This window comes from Phlebotomus papatasi, chromosome 1, assembly GCF_024763615.1.
Source record: "Phlebotomus papatasi isolate M1 chromosome 1, Ppap_2.1, whole genome shotgun sequence".
NCBI lineage: Eukaryota > Metazoa > Arthropoda > Insecta > Diptera > Psychodidae > Phlebotomus > Phlebotomus papatasi.
The window spans coordinates 92,294,068-92,311,746 of record NC_077222.1 but is presented as its reverse complement, the minus strand read 5'-3'; the positions used below and the strand labels follow the sequence as shown (position 1 = coordinate 92,311,746).

The 17,679-nt window shown below is 33.7% G+C and overlaps 1 protein-coding gene across 1 annotated transcript in view; it reads left to right on the top strand.

The window, feature by feature from the left end:
* LOC129809752 (TWiK family of potassium channels protein 18) overlaps nt 1–17,679 on the top strand; it is a 244,932-nt gene that overhangs the window by 35,007 nt on the left and 192,246 nt on the right. Inside the window, exon 2 of the mRNA XM_055859806.1 lies at nt 8,586–8,761. The gene's annotated coding sequence lies outside the window, so the exon portion shown is untranslated. The remainder of the gene's footprint in view (nt 1–8,585; nt 8,762–17,679) is intronic.

Here is a 17,679-nt window from a genome sequence, read left to right as displayed (position 1 = left end):
AAATGCTTCACCGGTACTTGAGTTGGAGTTTCCAGTAAATTGTGGATTGAAAAGTTTCTCAGGGGTGTAGGGTAGGGGGTGCAATGTGGAAGAATTAATGTTCTCTCTCGAATGAACCAAATAATTTTCAACATTGACGGTTTGTTTTAAGCTCACTCGGCCAAAAGTTTAAGCTCCAACCACCTCCCCTACTCCCCTTTTTGCCTTTTGCCCAAAACGTGAAAATTTTCCGAGGCAGCCAAATGGAAAAGTTCCCAAACTCCCTTGGAGTATTTAAAATGAGTTAGAATATCCTTTTTGGCAAAAGGAGATGGACTGTGATGGGTCTTCTTAGACGGTGGAGAGGTTTTGTGCGTCATAACTCAAAGATATCACATTTTGAGGCATCTTAAGGGTTGAAATTTACTTACACGACCTCTCAGACACAAGCATCCCTTTTCTTCATTTATTGATTGTGTATTTACAACTTAGCCACTTTGCAGCTTGAGAAACGGTTTGTGCTCCAGGGCTCAAGTCTAAATTGGTTGCTCCAGCAAATAATTCAAAACCCAAACCACCTCAGGGCATCAACACAAGAAGAATCATGAAGCAATGTGTGAAATGTTCAAAAGAGGATTTAGCTACCCCAAATCTGACAGAGAGGGGATAGTTTTCCATGGTCCGGAAAATGCTTCTCTCCTTTTTTTGGGAAATAGACTTGCTGAAGGATATTCATCAAACAGAATTTGTAATTAAATTCCTGGATGGCAGGAGGAAAAGTTTCAAGTCTTTCTATTTTTTTCTTCTTACTGATCTTCTTGGCACTTTTCGGAGATTAACACATTATTTGAATTCCATGGCTAAGCTATTTTTCTGCTCAATGGAATCTTCTGGAGTCATTTTTTCCGCTCGAATGGCAGGAAAACTTTCACGCAGTCTTTTCAACTTGTCATCTCCCATCGTGACGAAAAAAAAGTGTCCAGAAGTCACTTCAAACTGACACACTTTCACCCTGAGAAAAGGATGAAGAGAGGACTTTATGAAATTTTCAATCACATGCTTTTATCCTTTTGTGTCACAGACTTTCTCAGCAAGGAATCCACATCGCAGATGAAAAAGATGAAATCTTAGAAATATGCTTTTTGATGGACTGACTGTCAATTTTGAATTCCAAAATGATTTTTTGACTATATTAAATCCGCAAATTGGTAAAAACATCCGATTTTGCAAATTAGAATGATTTTTGAAGAGTGATATTGAAAATAACGTGGGGGAGAGCGCGCTATCTTCGGACGACTCAAGCTTCGAATCATTCTATTTTTTCTTTACACAGAAAAAAATATTTTGTAAAAATGTTCGTAAATGTTTGTGAATTTCTATGGGGAACTTACGAAATGCTCGCAAATCGCAACCCACAAACAAGTTCGTAAAATTTTGTACTTTTTTCACAAACATTGTTCGTAACATGATCACTTGACGAGCATTTTTTGTACTTTTACAACCATTTGTTCGTAAATGTTCGTAAAATGTTCTCAGGTAAAAAAATTACGAACAAATGACAAAATTGTATGAACATTTTTTGTGTGTTTACGAACATTTACGAACAAATCTTTGCAAAAATACAAAAAAATGCTCATCAAATAATCATGTTATGAACAATGTTTGTGAAAAAAGTGCAAACTTTTACGAACTTGTTTGTGGGTTATATGTATTACGAGCATTTCGTAAGTTCCCCATAGGAATACACAAACATTTATGAACAATTTTACAAAATATTTTTTTCTGTGTATGTTTCTTATGGATTTCATCCATAGCTCTTTTCTGAAAATTTAAGGCTTTGGACTAGCTATTGAAATATAATATTATAATGGGCCAAATCCATTTAGAACACGCTGAAAAAAATGATTTGTGCGAAGCATAAATCGTCCGAAGGTAGCGCTCTTGCCCCTGTACTGCCCCAAATAGACTCATGCTGATCCTCGAAAACCTCGAGGATCAACATTTTAATAGTGCAAAATACCTTTAAAGATTACCTTAAAAAATACCTTTAAAAAAAATACGTTGAAAAGCAACATTTATTTAAAATGGATATCAAATCATCAGAGGCTTTTCGAAGTGCACTCATCATTTACTGGTTCCTAACCAATTTGAACCGATTCGTAAATCACTCATAAATCCCACAAAATAGTTTTAAGAGTAATAAAATTCTTTTTTCGACTAACAAATTACTTATCGGTTCATTATTGGTGCACAACCTATTTGAACCGATTTATAAATCACTCAAAATATTGCTCAAAATACCTTAGGAATAATATACAATTAAACTTTGGATAAAAAATAGTTATCGATTATGAACCAATTAACAACCGATTGGAATTGGTTCAAGCTAGTCAATAATTCCAAAACCTTTCGAAGGAGCCGAAACATGATACCATTCATCTGAGAAATGTGCTCTCTAGTGTCTTTTAAAATTTTGACCTTGAAAATACGTTATGAGAAATGATCCAAGGGTATATTTGTATAAGGACGAAATGTCTGCCTGGGTAATCTATTATGAAAATGAAAAAACAATCGCACGACACGTTTTCCATCAATCCCAAAAACATGGTTTTGGAGGAGAAGGATCGGGTTGGAGGGGGTGGGTTTCATAATCCTCTCATTCAGAAATAACCTTCCCGAATTGAGTGTTCTCTCCGGTTGAGGTTTTACCTTTACCGATTCGAAGGTAAATCAGAGAAAACTTACTTAAAACCCGTTGGAAGTTCGAACGTTTAAACCGACGAGTTACACAAAAGTGAGCAAGTTCATGAAATGGATATTTATCTTAATAAAATCCTGAAATTCCACAAAACTATAGAAAAATTCACTTTTTGCAGCAAAAGTTTGCACACTCTTGTGGCATGTTGACGATTGATGTGTCAAAAATATCGAAATTCGAAATGGCAGAACAATCAGTGCTAAAGCGGCGGGTACATGAAATTGCACTTTAGGCTTCCGGTTGATTTTCGAATAGGTTTGGCTTGGCTTTGGAGTGACATTGTCTCTTCGAAAGGTTATTACTGACCGGAACCAATAAGGTCTCAGTGTCTGTCTCTAACCGTTGGAACTCTAGGCGTAGTAAAAATCGGACGGATGGACAAATAGAGTGTGACGTTAAGAAACTCGATACTTCGAATTTCCAAAATTCTACCAAAATTGACTCCTTGGGGGGCATGTTACTCTATCCGTGGAGTTCGAGGAGTAAAATGTGAAATTCGTTTTATTTTAGCCCAAAGTCTTAAGGCATTTCGCTATTTGTACACGGGCTTCAGACCTGTGCTTAGCCATATAGCTTAACTGCTCTTACTTCTTAGCAGTCAAGATTTTTTCCAAAGGATTGTATGCGTTTGCAAAATTCCAGGCTGTTGTGAATGTTACTATTCAAATCTATTGCGGTGTCATTGCTTTCCGGGGCTTTATCACTGTACCTATAAGTTGGCAAGCCGAGAGAGTCACTCCGGTCTAAAATATCTGAAAAGAAGGATAGGTGGACTTGCTTCTCTCTGGGAGAATCTGGCTAGGTGCTAGAAAGTGTAGTAGCTAATTGACTTAAGAGGGTCTATTTCCTCTCAGTTCTTCAAACCTAAGAATTGGACCTGTAGTTTACGCTTAGAACTGGATTATTGAGGACAAGTTATCTAGTAGATTTTGAAGGATCAATTAACTTGGTTAGTCTTGAAATCTTCAAGAACTACGTTAAACCTTCAGTCTGAAGACCGCTATAAGTAAAATCACCGCCAAATGGAAAATTTCCTTGCGATCAGGCTGTGGTGTACTTTCAGAGTAAGAAGAATCCGAAAAAGTGTTTTCTGGAGTATTCTTAATATTGATATAGTAGGAAACCTTCTTGTCAATGGAAGCTCTTGGACATTTTAAATTTAGCTCGTGTAAAATATACTTTTAACACCTTTGGCCGAAGTACTTCAAGGCTTATATCTTGCGAAGATGTGTTCCTCTCAGGAGACTGCTTTCCGCTGGCCTGATTTTATTTTTGAAAATTCGAATTTCACTTCCGCCGCAATAGAGATTTCCAATAATATCGTTTATTTTGTCTCATTGATTTAAGACAGTATGAAAATGTTCTTTTCCTTGAATCTTTTGGTATAAATATAAACAAATGAAAGTTCTGTCCACGGCATCCAGTCCCGTTTTCCCTTCCATTACGTTTGGACTGAACGGGTAATATGGGTAATCGGTAATATAGTTTTAGAATTAATTTTAAAACATAAATTAGTTCCTCTAAGCTTTAAAATTCTCCATAACTTTTTTATTTTCTAAAGAATACAAATAGTCAATTTAGGAATTTCCCTATAGCTCGGTCTGAACAACAGCGCAGACAAGCTAAATATTTTTATTTGCCTTCCACAAGATAAGATCCCTCATGTACCCAAACCATCAAGTACTTGGAACCATAAATTCAGTTAGTTTCATTTTCTCTAGGAAAAGTGGGCCAGTGAGAGGGCATCGCCACGACGTGGTCATCAATCTTTTTTCCTGATAATTTTCCACTTTGTGGAGAGTGGGAGACTCTGTGAAAAATTCACTGTAACTTCAGCAGTTATAATCATAAATTAGGACGAGCTGCACTCGTAACATTGTGGCTATTGAGACGCTCAGGGTGATATGTTGAACAAACAGAGTCCGGAGGAGCTTTTCCCATTCCCAAAACTCAATATATGGGCGATTTGTGAGGATGCAGTTCGATGGAGCAGAAATCTCCGTTGGTGTAGTACCTCCGAAGAAGAGAACTTCGTGAATACTTTACCATTTATAGAACAATTGTTATCAGCGATGTGGCTGAAGGTGTTTCCTCTTCCTTCTTTTTTTTTGGGATATAAGGTGGTTCTTTTAAGCAGAAAAGAAAAATTTCACCCTCTCTCAATTGCACAGCAATTCTTTTGCAATTTCCTATCACACCTCGACAAGAAGGGAGAAGCTCCTAAAATGAGGGTAATTGCCTCTTGTTCTATTCTTGCACTTCATCTTTCACATTTTCAAACTTTCTTCGAGGCTTTCCGTGTTGGGTCTTCCGAGGAATGGTTAAAATTTTTCTAGACACATCAGTTATTGAAAATTGCTTTTCCAATTCGAGCGTGACTCATTGCTTCAACCATTCTTCACACACTTATGCATCCACTACTGGAAAATACTCCTGAGCCACCCTGGGGACCATTGAAGATTAAAGAGAATCTTTATAAAAAGGGGTTTCTCACTAGGGTTTTTCAGTGGTTTTCAATTTGAAGGAAAATTAAATTTTTAAAAATTTTTAGTCAAAGAATAAGCATTTTGCATCATATGAATGGATCACAGCCCACCTCTTTTCCCCGCATCTTGTACGAGCTTCATTAGATATTAAAAGAAATGATACACTAGGTACACTAGACTAGATATGAAAAATTCATTAAAATTGCATGTTTTATTGAATTTCTAATGATTCGGCGATTCGGAAACTGTGCTTATCCTACAGGCTCAGGGGCCTTTTACTAAATTTCATCCAGCTTGCAAATTCGACCACTTCCTTTATTTCTCAAAATTCCTCTAATTTTTCTCTCTCTGGAGGTTGTATAACACAAGAAAAAACAGAAACAAACCAGATTATTTGAAAAAGACTTTAGAAAAGTTCCCAAAGGCCAAGAAACTACGAGAATCAGGGTGTCCGGAATCCGGAATACTACACAAAGCAATGTCTAGGTTTTATTCTCTATTATTATTAAGAATAATTTTAGAGAAAACAAAGTCGATAAACTGTCTATGAGGTTCCAAAGAACACTCCTGAAAAGGAAATGCACTATATTTGAAATTTAAGACTTTGGTTACATGCAACTATGCCGAAATATTGTACAGTTTCCCAACAATTCATTCTTTGAGTCATTTATTTACTTAAATGTTTGATATTTTTCATTTTTATTGAAATTACTTAAAAGCCGAAATCCCACCTGTCGGTCTAGATGAGAAATTTTTAACGGGATCCATACTGATGGCTCAAGTCCACTTGCAAACAACTTAAATTTCTTAAAAAAAAAACTGTAAAAGAAAGATCGGGTAGATCCACAGGGAAAATTAGTTTTACACGACTACTTTTTGTATTAAATAAAAATCTACTTGTTAAAATTTAAGCTAAGTCTGGCATATTAGTCTGCATTTCAATACCCAGATAATAATCTAAAAAAGCATATTTCTTGAATTTATGTATGCGTAGAACTGCTCTATCCTCTAGTCCCACTAACTGCAGTAAATTTTGAATGCCTTACATTATAATGGAACTTTTATACTAAGTAATTTTGTTAAATATTTCTAATTCTTATAAGCAATTATGATAAACAAAATTTTTAACTGTTTAACTATTACACTATAAAAAGAGATGACAAAACGTCCTAGCTTTGCGGAATGCTCGAACTCACGAGATAGAGCTCTCCATGAATTAGTTTCTCGCAAGATTTTTTGGTGCTTACTGGTCTACTAAAATTCAAATTGATTTATAAATCACAAAAGCATGTGAAAATAAAAAAAATCGGTACTTAACCGATTCATTACAGATGAAGACCGATACAGCCGAGTTCGAAATTTCGATACATTTCTAAAAAATCCGAATTTAACCAAATCGGTTGGAAAATGAAAGTAGTTGACTTTTGACTTTCAATAATTCAAAATGGTGAATTTTCCGGACGTGGGTATGTTTGGAGAAAATGTTCGTCTGGACCAAAAGTCAAAATCCCGAATTCTTAAAAATGTCATAGCTACTCCCACGATTGCACCCGCGCTTCCTGAAAGCAAACGGAAATTTTCTGTGTCTTGGGAAATTATTCTACACATTATCCATCATATAATTTCATCCCTTTCAGGATTTTTAACATTCGGGATTTTGTCCGTTTCGGGATTTTGGTATTCGACATTTTGGCATTCGAGATTTTGGCTTTCGGGATTTTGGCTTTCGGGATTTTGGCTTTCGGGATTTTGGCTTTCGGGATTTTGGCCGTCTCCGGTCTGGACTACTTCTAAAACATATCCGAAAATCATTGAAAAAGCTTGGGACAATTTTAAGGAAATTTTCTGGAAGGGTTGGAGGGGTGATAGAGGAAAAGAAAAAAGACGTCTGAAGATATTATTTTTTATTGGGGGTCATCGAAGACCGAAAGTTGACGTCTTTTGCCGTTTAAATTCCAGTACGGTGGCAAGTTGTAAAAAAAGACAAATATAGCTCCCTCTTTGAGTTCGAGCAGTAAAAATGAAAGAGTTAAATTTAACAACTGAAAATCTAGGTTAAGGATGCAATAAATAGTTTTAAAAATAATTTTTTAAATGAAGAAAACAAGTATTTAACAATCAATTATTTAAGAGAAAAAAGAAAACAAAAATAGAGAGTTGGCAAATGTTTGCCCTACATACAATTGCAAAAGGTAACATATTACAGGAACTCGAACTACTGGTTTAACGAAAACAAGAAATTCATTAAAATCTTTGAAATTCAAAGTTTTTGTCGTAATTATTTTAAATATGTAGAGCACAATGGGTAAATTTTAAACAGAATCTAATTTTGATTTTTGATTTTTTTACTGTTTCAAATGGACAAATAGGTTAGAGAAGCGCTTCTTCGTAATTTTTCTTCTTAATTCATCTAAAATTGTAAAGAAATTTAAAATTTAAAATTATATTCTGTTCAAAATTCGTCATTGTACTCTATATGAGCCACGCATTATACATACGTAGCTTGAAAATCTTAAAATTTGAGTAAAAAATATCAAAATAAGACTTTAAATTTGGTTTGGAATCTATTTTTGTTTCAAAATTGATTTGTATAAATTCGTCACATGTTTTTGATCAAGAAAATATTATGAAAACAAAATTTAAATTCCTCTTTCTCAAGCGCTCTTATTGCATATGACTTTCATATTTTTGTTATTTTCGTGAACATCACAACAAATTCAATTTAGGTTTGAGCCTGTAAGGATGGGATAAGCATTTCCGTAAAACGTTTAAGACAGAACGTGATCAATACTTTGACTTCATGAAATTCTGCTGATCTACAAGGCGTGCCGAAGGCGGTTACTTTCTTTTCAAATTCCTTGCTCCAGAATCTTCCATTTGGCGACCCCTCAAAATCTTGTGGCAGGAGATTATTATGGGAAATAAATTTCATCCTTCATGGCATTTTGCACTAGTACTGTGTGGAGAAAAGTACCTCGAAAATTTACTTCCAAGACATATTTATTGGTTTTAAAATTCAATATTATAACAATTCAGACGGTTCTTCGGTCCCGGAAAAATGTAACTCCAGGGGTCACAGAATGGCTGCATTGAGTGGGTGGCGCATAAAATTTGTCACATTTACCCAATGGTGGTATTTCATGCCATACTGCGGACTTTAATCCATGGCCAGAAATAACACAATTCAGGATGATTCCCTCACCCTGAGGTTAAAACTTACATCCAATGGCCTTTCGAAAAGTGTGGGTTGATTTATAGCAGATGCGGCGGGATGTCCTAGAGAGAAAATTTATTGGTGAAAATCAATGAAATTGGCGATACATTTGAAAATGCTTTTTTTCTCTGTCTCTTCTTTTTTGCAGGATTTACAACCATCGTGGTTTAGGATTGATGCGCCCTGGGACACATCGAGTCCATATTTTTTGGAATAGTCGGTTTGCGACAACAGCCACAAAGTACATTTCCACTTGATCTGTGACACTTGCCCACAAAACAATCGGTTTGTTTATCCTGCTGAACTCATCAACAAGCACAGAAGGTATGTTGAAAGTTCCCTCGTAAGACTTTTTTTCCGTTTGGCGCGACTTTTATGACCTCAGAGGCTGTAAATCTTGCAGAATTGGAGCTTTCAGGTGAAAAGCGCTTCTGTCTAATAGTGATTGTTATTGAGAATTTATACATAGGTAGTGGCAAAATTACAAAAAGAAAACGTACATATAATTTAAATTCATTAACGTACAGGTGCTTAATCTAGATACGACCTGTAGGGAATTCTATAAGTATGACAATGTCATATGACAAGTTATCGTGGTTAACTTCAAGAGCAGCACTATTTTAAATCTTGGTGAGTATCGAATGTAAGCAGCTTTATGAAGCTCTCAGTGATTGATATGACTCATATTCTCGAATAGTTTCCTAAATTTACCACATAGAAATTCTAAACTTGTCATAATGACATTGTGATATTGTTACAGAATTACCCTACTGATCTGATATTATGAGAATTTGTCCATCTAACCTAAATAAATTTTAGCGCAATTTCTTTGTAATTCAATATCTTATCAGGAATTAATAAAAACATCAATCAAATTTAAACGATTTTGATGGGAGAGAAGTGTGGAGTTAGTTTCACGTAACTGAACTTTTATTCAAATCAGGCGGAATTAAACCATATTAAAATTAATTAATCCCACTAGTTTCCCTTAGTGATAGATATGGCTAAAATGTACGACAAAATTTCTAAATAATTTACTTATTATTCCAAAGATGTCTGTCTTCGAAATTATACATGCGTGAAACTACCCCAACATCCCCTACCAAATAATTATGATAAATTTGAATTTTTATTACGTAATAATGGGATACTAAAGTACTGCTCAAGCACACCACACTCATTACTTCAATCTTGGGCATGGTCTGATAGTTTGCGTTCAATAAAAAAGATTTATCACCTTCTCAAAAATAAGGGAAGGCTTTCAGGCTTCGTACGTACTCTGGTTTCGAACACTTCATATTTCCTCATTTCCTGGCCTCTCTTTGGCAATATATTTTAATAATTAGTCTTAGGTGACACATTTCCAAAAACAGGTCTGATTGATTAAAAGAATATAGAAAAATATGGAGTGTTCGAAGCCATAGTGTGTTAAAGCTTAAACGTTAAAGCTTTACCTTACATGTTAGAAGTATATTTTTTTAAATCATAATTTTCTGAGACGCAAAACATAGTGCATAAAAATGTGGGATTTGAGATTGAAGTAAAACATACAAATGGGCGGGATTTGTAAAAGGGCGTGGCAAGATTTTTTCCTTTACTCCCACTTCTAGAAATCCCACATATCAGCGAAAAAATTATGTATTAGAATCTTATTCATGCGTTTCAGCGTCAATAATTTCCCGATCCACAGTACCGCTCAAACGAACCACATTCATTGATTCAATCTTGGGCGTGGCCTTAAACCCTACTTAAAGAGGCGTGGACTAGAATTTGAATGCGGAAGTTATTAGCGGGCTCTTTTTCGCTATCAGGTGGAATATCGCGACTTCGGTTGTGCGATTTTTTTCATTTTTGTATATTATTTTAGAGATTACCCAGGCGAACAATTGACCATGTCTGAAAATACTGTTTAATCACTTTTAAAACCGGTTCTTCAAGATCAAAGGTTAAAAAGGGCTCTAGAGAGCTCATTTACCAGGCGAATGGGATGATGTTTGGGCTCCTTGGAAAGGTTTTGGAATTTCCGGCAAAACTGAACCGGTTCCAATCGATTTAGGACCGGTAAATGAATCGGTTTAAAACCGGTAACTAATTTTTATTCTAAATTAAATTATATTAGTCCCAAGTTATTTTAGGCCATGTTTTGAGTGTTTTATAAATCTATTCAAATCGGTTGTGAACCGATAATGAATCGAAAAGTAATTTTTGTCCGTAAATCAATTTTATTACTCTTAAACTTAATTTGCGGGATCTTTCGAGTGATTTACAAATCGGTTTAAATCGGTTGAGAACCTGTCAACCATAAATGATGTGAAAGTACTTTTGAGGTATAGTATCTAAGTCACGAGTTCAAGCAGTTCGCAAAGCCTGGGATGCCTTACCACCCCTTTTTTTGTTAAGGTTTGTTTTTGGTATTTTTATCGCCAAAATTAGGCAGAAAACTTGGAAATTTCACATCACAAGTAACTTTAAAATATTAATTCTTTAAGCCTTACTGAGTAATATTTTTAAAGGATCTATCACTCGAGTCCTTTCGTCAGAGCTATAGGGGTTTAAAAATATATTAACACGGCCATAAATTCAAGCCTTTTCATCAAAATTTTATGATGAAGTGTAATAAAGATAGATGCAATGAAATTCTATTTTTTCTTTAAAGTTTTCTAGTTTTTTTTTTAATGAAATTCCTTAAACCATATGCCGTAAATTGCCATGAATTTTTCTGTTATAGCTGGTACCACACCCTTATTAAAACAGCCGAAAATGTCTCCAAATGTCCATGTCCTCCAAATGTTATGTCTCCAAATTTTTTATTTTCATCTAGTGCCACCGAGTATGAGATAAGGTAATACGGTAATGGAAAATTTGCGTAAGAAAGTAAATTAACGAAATATAGCGAGGCTACGGCGATCGATTCATAAGGGGTCAAAATTCGTAAAGAGTATGTACCATTCTAATTCAAGTTTTAACTCAAGCTTATTTTCAATTATAAATTCAAACTTTTATTTCTCAAAATCCATATTGCACATGTTGATCACATATTTCAGTATTGTTGTGGCTTATATTCCATGAGCTTTTAATAGAACTACAGATAAGAAAAATCTTGTACTACTCCCCATACTTTAGCTTCAAATCGAATTTGCATGCATTCAGAGTTTACTCATATAAAGAATTTCACCTGAGTTTATCTAGATTTATTACTGTTTTTGAGATTACCATTTCCAATGCGAATATAGCGGAAGAGTTATATTCAAACATATATTAAAGTCAGTAAATTCAATGGAATAGAGCTAAATGCATCAGGAGACATTTGGCTTCAAAAGCTCATTAAAGTGAACATATAACTTTCATCAAGGAAAGCTTTGTGAGGATTAGTTGACATGTGATCAGCATCTGTCCATAGTTGAAAATCTGGAGAGAGCCCTGGGTGCAAAATAATCCTTGAGAACTTTATAGTAACCCCCCCCCCCAATAACAATACCCAAAAGGAAAGAATTTAACCCTGAGGTCATCGGGTTCTGTGTGTCTAGGAAGATTAGGGCGTTGTCAAACAAACAGAATGCAGTGAAGAGTTCTTTAATGTTGTCTGTTTGTTCCAAAAGTTCGGACAATGTTAAATACTGTGTTACAAATCTATCGAAATACGCCCCTAAGGGGTGTTTCCTTTGAGAACTTTCACCTCAAAGATACTGCAAATACTGGAGGAAGTTTCTGAAGTATTGCCAATGTCATCTTGTATCGCAATTTACCAAGTCCTTGCACTCGTATAGAAAGTTATCCACTGCTGATGGCACTTTGGGAAGAATGAGATTTTAGTCCACTCTAACAGCTTTCAGCAGATGGGAGGACGCCTGGTTAATTCTCATTTAATGACGAATAAAATTTCCTGAAATATCCATTAAAAGTCATTTGTAAATCTCGTGTAGTACTCAAAATGAGAGGATTTGAATTAATTCACATATATTTCACTTCTCCTGGTCAAACAGGAGCCAACCATATGGGATGTGCAGAATTCTGGGATGGTTAAATGGACCACCCATCTCACATCGTACATCCTCTTTTTGGCATAACAATTTAACTACTTCACCGAACAATTTTGAGTGAGTGTGAGAGAAAAGAGGGTGCTAAATGGTTCCATGTTAGTCGAAATATTTTCCCACAATTAAAATAATTTTTCATGTACACTCCGAGACTGGCAGATGAATAGAAAATTTTCTCTCATGCTCGAGATATTAAGTTGTTAAAGAGGCAGTAATTAATTCATATCCGACTCAAGAGTGACTTTTGTTGGAAAACTTCCTACGTGAATTATGCCAATGAATAATATTTAAGTGTCTTGCATGCTAAAATGCTCACTTTTCGTGTTTGTGAAATATTAAGGAGTGGCCGCCAACAAAGACATGAAAGCTCCTTTTACACTCAGGTTCTATATCCACAAGAGCTTTTCCACTTTTCCTGGGCTTTGCCCCGCAAGCAAATTCATTTTAAGCAAAAAGAGATGAATAAAAAAAAATACTTGGTAGAATTCCCTGTTTGAGGATGAAATCCCTCCTTCAAACCTCTCTTGAACTAATTATGAAGCCATTTGGGAGGCGAAATGAAGAATTTCTCACATAAACGCCACCTGATGCATTCAATTAACTTTCGCTTTCTCTTGGAGCTTTTCTGTGCATATATTCTTCCATTGGTATCCAGGAGAAATTCTTTGATTTACATTTTCTTATTGTTCAAGTTTTGATATTCATACTTTGGCTGATTGAGCAAAAGCTATTACTGCTCTTGTTTGGCCTTCTCTTTGAAATTTCATCAAAAGCACCAAGAAATCTCATCAGGAGTTTCATGACTTTTTCGTTTATTCAATATTCAATATCCTAGGGCTTTTATAGAATAACCGAACCTATTCGGACTTTGCAATATTCATTTGCAATTTAGAATTTCGACTATCATATACCTACAAAGCTATAAAAACATTATCATATTGACTTTGAACAGTTAGATTCTGGATTATTTTTCTTTTTAACAAAACTGAAAATATTTTCAATTTCCACGATTTAAGTGGAACAACACCATTTTCAACAAAATCCAGTTTTGAATTTTAAATATTTTTACTGCTTTAGATGAGTAAGAACAAGATGAAAGATTACAAAAAAGTAGATTAAAGAAAGAAGTATCTTATTTTTCAATCTATCTAAAACATTAAAGATATCCCAAAATAGAAAATTTAATTCTGTTCAAAATTTTTCCATTATGGCTTAATTCATGAATCTGTATTAAATTTTAAAACGTAAATAAGATTAGTAAACGATAAAGGATATTGAATGTTAACTCTTTAAGGACGAATGGGACACCGGGTGTCCCAAAAACAAAAACTTTTTTTGGCTAATGAAAGCAATGATATCCTCTAAACAGTCAGAAAAAAGTAGTTTTTATTTTTGGAATATCGGTGTCCTACTCGTCCTTAAAGGGTTAAACAAATTGTAAGATTTGAGACGCTTATATATTTATTAAATATTTTGTAGGGGGATGTGAAGCACCTTTGAATTGAGGTCGAAATAGGACTCTTTCCTATTTTTAAATGTAAATGGACATCACCATGACATAATTTAGTCTGACTAACAAACACACATGCAGCTAAATATCATGAGAAACCTTAATTCCTTTTATAAATTAAAAGAAAAATCCAAATTTTCAAGGTACCCCAATTCAAAGGTGTCTCACTTCCCCATATACAATAATATTGACCAATAAATTTTATTCAAAATATTCTGTACTTCAATCCCTTAGTACTTTGGACGTTTAATTATGACCATGAAGGTTATCTATGGAAAAAACTTTCAAAAGTTTATTTCTTTTATCTCGAAAAATATCGAATTTTAAAGTTTTCGACTGCCTATGTTACATTTGAGATAGCGATTTCATGTTTAAGAAGAATCCCTGTAACTTAAACTTGAGACCAAAAACATGACCATAGAGTTCTGGATTATCTTTAGAGTAAATCTTAATGGAAAAACTCAACATTTAGACATATTATGAGTCCTGAAGACTAAAAAGGAAACATATTTCCTCAATTTTGTTCTCACGATAAAATTTTTTAATGTAAATTATTTTATGAACATTTTATTTAAATAAAAAAAAAATTACTTATTAGGACCTGATTGTCGGAGATTTTCTGAACAAAAAACATTGTTTTCGGTAAACTCGATTACTCAAAAGTAGAAGTCAAGAAACCAAATGCTTTTTGTTAGATGAAAGGGCTTAGCCTGGATTTTAGTAAGAGGGGGTCACATTTTAAATTGCGTTAGTTGATATTTTAGAATAATTATTTTTTAGTAGGGTTATACCCAAAAAAAAACGAAGTTTGAATATAAAGAGTTTTCTTGAAAACACACACAAATAGTTGTTTCTTAATTCGTAGAATGTTAGATCTTTATGAGGCGATTCTGTTCCTTGATCTACCTACACCGATTTTGATGAATTTAGACAAAGGTACAAAAACGTTCACTTGGATTAGAGTAGCTTGTCTTGGAGTTCTTAGAGTTGCGTTTTTAGCTTGAGAATAATATTTCAAATGAATTATTCTTCGATTAAGAAGGCTTTATACTTAACTTAAAAACTGGCATAAATGTCATTTCAATCCAATTTTCATTTTTGAAAGTGCTTGGGTAGCTGTTAAACTTTTTTTAAAGCTCCAAAAAGCTGCAAAGAGCTTTTCTTGGTGGAGGTTTTGATAAACAATATTTCTATAGTGTGTCTTAAAACCTAATTGAAACGTAATGACAAAACGTTGCGAATTTCATACCTGAAAATTTGCTTAAAACATCAAGAACATTTTTTCTTACAGAAAATGATGGAATAATTGTTCAAAGTTGAATGGAAAATTCTCTTTACAATTTTTGAAGTTTTTTTCTGTAAAGTTTCTTTCAAAGATTTTTACCAAAAAATTTAATACTGCACCGATTTTGATTACTTTGGGTCTAGATGTGGAAAGATTGAGAGATTTTCTAAGATCTCTTATAAGACGAAATTGTAAATATTCTTTAAGAATTAAAGATTGAAATTGAATGATTGAATGATTGAATGGTTTTGGACGTTTTTCAAATGCTGATAAGATTGTCCTTAAAGTGAGCTAAATTTCAGTGTTTTTGAATTATAGTTAGTTGTATGCTATTTTATTTATTAAAAATAATATATAGGGAGACGTGATGGCCTTTCCATGCCCTTTCCTCGCTGTTCCTTTTGTTAGATGACTTAATCTTGTACTTGAAAGAACGTTTTTGGAACAAAATAAAATTTGGATTTTTGGGAGAATTTTATACAATATTGGTAAGTGTTAGTACTAAGGATTTTTTATTAAGGAAAAAAAATCCTTAGTTCAAGTATATTCAGAGGAATCACATTGATGCAATAATTTGCGAAACATCTTGTTTTTCGATTTCAAAAATTGAGTATTTAGAAAAACTGGATTAAAGTTGAATGTCTTTAATACAGTCCATAGCTACAAAAATGTCAAAAGGCTTCTGATAGAGTTTTATTACAAATAACTTGAAATTCTCAGTAGATATTCTTGACTTGTTATACAAAAAGAAATAAAATAAAATTAAAATAATCACGTAATCCTTTCACAAATAGCCCGCAGTTTGTAGATTTAAAGTCTTTGTTGGTTCATTAATTATTTTAGAGTTTTCTGATAGCAATTAATTATCATTGAACTGTTATAGATCAATGATGGAAATGGTCTTTATATACTGCAATGTTTTTCATGGGATTTTCTGAGACTAAGAAGAATAACCCTAAATCCACGACCATTAATTTCAAAAACTTTAAAATAATAAATATGTTTTCAAAAGTATCAAATCAAATATTTTGTGACCCAGTTATAAATTATTACGGTTTTTAACATGGAATGCAATACGTTCCTAGATAATTAGTGTTCGACTAATAAAGACAAAAAAAATCGAATATCACTGAGGTTATGAGAGACCAGAGTTTCCCAAAAGAAATTACATTCGAAGATCGGTTTCGAATGCGAAAGATAAGACATTTTTAATTTTTTTAGTTAGTATTTCGAACGGCCTGGAGTGTCTAATTTTGTTAGTCTCTATTTTCTTTTAAAGAAAAAAATAATAATGCTTTACAGTTTCATTATAATTCTCCTCATAATCACAGAATAACTCTTTTAATAGCTTTTTAATGAGGCATTCTACAATTTTTCCCAACCTTACGCGAAAGTGTAGTTTCAAAATTCGAAATTAAATTTGAATTCTTCGAACATCAACGACACTTTGTGCAAATATAATGCCATCATTTACCTTTTAGCAGGAATACTTTTGAAGAATCAACACTCCGACTGTGAACGCACCTAAATATCAAATATTTATCGTAATATTTTTATTAAAGCCAATCTATTTTATATGAAAATAATTAGCTGTCAGATTCAATAATTCTGTTGTTTGTAATATAAATTTTCAATTAATTTACAAATATTGTTACGGCATCAAATTTTCCTTAAACACCAGTATTGATAGATTTATCCTATTTTTTATCTCTGCCTCCTAGCAGAAAAAATATTTTAATATTTATTATAGATTTACGTTTAATGTATTGTTTGTTTTGATTAGTTCTGCAATCGTTATTGAATAAATGAATAATAAAATATTTAAATAAATCACATTGTTCGAAAACATACAACCAAGATATCTGAATTAAGTGAAATTTATTTTTTGAAAAGCAAAATCAGCGTGAAATGCATTAAGCATGAATAAAGACTTACCAAACAATAGATCAACGACAGAATAAACACAGTTAAAGCAGAAAAGCTCCACTGGAAAATTCTCCAATGAGCTCAATACCAGAAACATTTTACCCGTGCAGAAAATCATGGTGAAAAAAAAGTTGTGTGTTTTCTCTCGTAATTAAATTTCCCAGGGATTTTCGGGCGGTGATCTAGACATGAACATGGGCAGAGGGAGTCCCCTCGAGGAAGAAATATAATGTGTAACAATGCTCCAATGAATGTCGATCCATTTTGTACGAAGGGAAGAACGTGATGTTTATTCAGTTAATAATTTATCTCGTACAATTCTGTATCTGAACTTTTGGTAGCTTTCTCACATGTTGTTGTACCTCGTGTGTGCATATTTATGGCTTGTAGTATGAGAAGGTCAAACTGGAGACTGACTTTAGGATATTTTCTCCAATTCTGCTCCAGATAGTCCTGACCCCTAGTCCATCCCACCGAAATATTC